Source organism: Mustela putorius, unplaced genomic scaffold (genome assembly GCF_011764305.1).
Source record: "Mustela putorius furo isolate JIRA1106 unplaced genomic scaffold, ASM1176430v1.1 tig00000253_pilon_pilon_pilon, whole genome shotgun sequence".
Lineage (NCBI taxonomy): Eukaryota > Metazoa > Chordata > Mammalia > Carnivora > Mustelidae > Mustela > Mustela putorius.
Window position 1 is genome coordinate 3,463,179 of NW_025421329.1, and position 3,722 is coordinate 3,466,900.

Consider the following 3,722-nt stretch of genomic DNA (forward strand, 5'->3'; position numbering starts at 1 on the left):
AATGTTCATGAAGATCCCTGAGGCACTAAGCCTTCTGTGACTCATTGAGGAAAAATCTGCCAGATGGCAAAGTATGGAGAAATTTGCCGACGGTCATATAGCTTCTAACCCAAATGTCTGTGTCCTCAGAGCTAGGCCTTCTCTTTGCACTCTCCAACTAAGCATTCCTTGTAAGAATCGCTAGAAATGGAAACACAGCCATCAGAAGTAGACTTGAGTAAAGAAACAGAAGAAAAACAATCAAAACACAAACACACACTGATATAGTCAGCCTTGGGGCGCCTGGGTGGGTTAAAGCCTCTGCCTTTGGCTCAAGTCATGATCCCAGAGTCCTGGGATCAAGCCCTGCATGGGGCTCTCTGCTCAGCGGGGAGTCTGCTTCCTCCTCTCTCTCTCTGCCTGCCTCTCTGCCTGCTTGTGATCTCTGTCAAATAAATAAATAAAATCTTAAAAAAAAAAATAACTTTAAGCCAGACTGTGACATTGTCACATTTGTTTTGGGGGTCCACAACCTTCTTTCTTGCTATTCTCAAACATCATAGTCAGGGTCTTATATCAATCCCAAAGGGCTGTAGAGAGTCACTCAACCCTCTCTGTTCCAGCATCCCATCTTTCTATCTCATAAATATTAGGTGTGGCAGGCTATTTTTGTTTCTTCATTTATTTTTCAAATAAGATGTAAAATACCTTCACTGGTGTCCATCAAGCATACAGATCTTAAGTGTACAGTTCAATGAATTGTTTTATATATTTATACCCATGTAAACACCATGCAGATGAGATTCAGAACATTTACACCATCCCAGAAATCTCCCTCAAGCTACAGGGGTTTTATTTTATTTTATCTTTTTAATCTTTTTTTTTTTTTTTTTTTAGATTTTATTTATTTATTTGACACAGAGAGAGATCACAAGCAGGCAGGCAAAGAAGAGTGGGGGAAGCAGGATCTCCACCGAACAGAGAGCCCGATGCAGGGCTTGATCCCAGAACCCTGGGATCAGGCCCTGAGCTGAAGGCAGATGCTTAAACCACTGAGCCATCTGGGCACCCCGGCAGGCTTTTTATTTTAAAGTCGGGTTTATTGAGGTATCATTTTCATATGGTATTATTCCCCATGTTTAAAAGGCAGTTCTGTGAGTTTTGACAGGGCATACAGACGTGTGGCTACCAATACAATCAAAATATAAAACTATACCATGACCCATCCTCCCAAATTCCCCTGTGCCCCTCTGTAGTGAAACCTTCTCTCCATCTCCATGCCCTGGCAACCATTAATCCGTCCTCTGTCCTTATACTTTGTCTTTTCTAGAATGTCCTTATACTTTGTCTTTTCTAGAATGTCATATAATGGAATCATCCAGTATATGGTCTTTCAAGTCTGACTCCTTTCACTTAGCAAATACACTTGAGATTCACCCATGTGGTTGTGTGTGTCAATAGTTCCTTCCTTTCTACTCCTGAGCAGTACTTAATTACACCACATTCTGTATGCCCATTTATCAGTTAAAGGACCTTTGGGTTGTTCCCAGGTTTTAACAATTATGAATGAACCACTATAAACATCCACATACAAGGTTTTGTGTGAATTTAAGTTTTCATTTCTTTGGGATAGAAACCCAGGAAATGGGTCTCTTGCTCTATGCTAAACTCGTTAAATTTCAATTTTTCAAAGAAAACCAAACCATTCTCCAGTGTACTTTGGTCATCTTGCCTTCCCACCAGCAGTGTATGAGACTTTTAGAGGCTCTCTGCTCTCACCAGAACTTGGCAATTCCAGTTGCTTTCTTTTCTTTCAAGCCATTTCACCAGGTGCCTGGCACAGATTTTCCAAGCGGAGCAGACACGTTCATAGAATTCACTGCAGTCTTCAGAAAAGAGTTAAAATCAGTTGCCAACGTCTCACTATATGCATGAGAGCTACTTGGCTGCATGCCAATTAGGCAGTTTATATTCACAATCCTGACCAGAGTTACTTTGACCCGTTCCGTCCAATTTTGCTTAGTTGTCTATATCCCAAGCAACATCCATGCCAATTTCCTTGTGCCCTCGTTAAAACCAAGAGTCCCGTGTCTTCCCTTCGGTGGGCCTATGGGTTATGTCTAAAGGTTAAAGATCCTCACTTCATTTTGGCATCATTAAAACACTCAACAACCTACCTTTAATCACCTTGTTCAGGTATGTTTTTGTATCCAGAAAATGCAACATCCCTCTGGCTTCTACTTTCAAGAACGTATCTATCAAGAACACTCTGAGCTAGAGGAAGGGGAGAAAAAAAAAATGCTTTGCTCCAGTAAACAAATTGTCACACTTGGGGGATTGCAGAAGAACTCAATCACTTTACCGCTCTGCCCTCCATACGCACAGAACCATACACTGCTATTCTCTAAAAGTAACTACAGCTGATTTTTCTGACCTCGGTAGGAAACACACATAGTCAGAACCTAGTCTGCTCAGATTTGTCACACAAATTCTCCCTGGCCTGTTGCTTCTCTCTGGATTTCCCTGCTAATGCCTTATTTATTTGCATCTGTCTGCCCCATCTGCTGGGTCTAATGGTGTGCCGTCAGCAATTAGACCGCGATGCATGTGTCACCTCCCATGCGTTCCTTATATCTCTTCTACCCCCCTGCTCGAGCTACTTTCATTTTTCTGTCTCATCCCCAGAGGAACATAGCCAACAACCTCAGCTGCATCTTTCCATTTTTCTTAAGTTTATTATTTATTTAAATAGATAATACATGCACAAAAGCTGAATTGAAAAGGTACAAAAAGGGTAGAGATAGAAGTCTCTTCCATTCCTTTCCCACTCCCCCCATTTCATTGCTCAGATACAACTAGGGTCATCAGTGTCTTGTGCCCTTCCAGAAAGAGATATACAATACATTGACAAGCATACAATCTAGATATTTATATTCTTTGTAGAAATAACAACACACTGCAACACCTTTTTGCACCCTGTTTTTTTTTCATATAAAATATGTACATTGTAAAGCATTTCATCTCTCTATACTTGGATATACTATTGAGTGCCTTAATACATTTTCTTCTTTCTTTTAAAGAGATGTTTAATATCCAATGTTACCAAAATCCTTTTTAAGATATCTAAAATAATGACTTAGCCTAACCAAGATAGACATTTATATCTCGAAAAAAAAAAACGAGCTGAGTTAAGTGGCTCAGGGCTGGTATTGGTAATTACTGTCACAAAGACTGAAGATCTTTTTCCTTGGGTTTGAAAGGGGCTGCTACGTTGGTGGTATAGTGGTGAAAGGGGCTGCTAAGCTTTGTGCAGTGGCAGTATAGTAGCCAATGAGGTTTATCCGAGGCGCGATTATTGTTAATTGAAAGTGGCTGCTGAAGCTCCAGCTTTCACTTCTGCATTCCAGCCTGAAGAAAGTTGATCTGTTCTCCCTCAAGAAGGACACTTCCCAATTCACAGAGTCCGTTCATTTATACCCCATTTTCCAAAACCTAGTCACAAAACTACACCTAGCTGGAAAGGAGGATGGGAAATGCAGTCACAATCTAGGGAGCTGTAAGGGCCTGGTTAGCCAGAGGGAGCCATTTGGTTGTAAACTTAGATTGCCCCTGCCCCTGCCAGAGGAACTTGCAAAGCCCAGATACAAGGGCGGGCTAGGCCCGGTGGAGACATCCAATCAGTAGGGCGCACATATATTTACTATGGCAAACTGAAATTCAACTGGCCACCCGTATTGCCAACC

General features: G+C 41.5%; 1 non-coding gene across 1 annotated transcript; it reads left to right on the forward strand.

Moving 5' to 3' along the window:
• Nucleotides 1-3,280: 3,280 nt before the first annotated feature.
• LOC123391620 lies at nt 3,281-3,421 on the forward strand. The gene has a single exon (XR_006606312.1). It is a non-coding gene; the product is annotated as a U4 spliceosomal RNA (small nuclear RNA).
• The last annotated feature ends 301 nt before the right edge of the window (nt 3,422-3,722 follow it).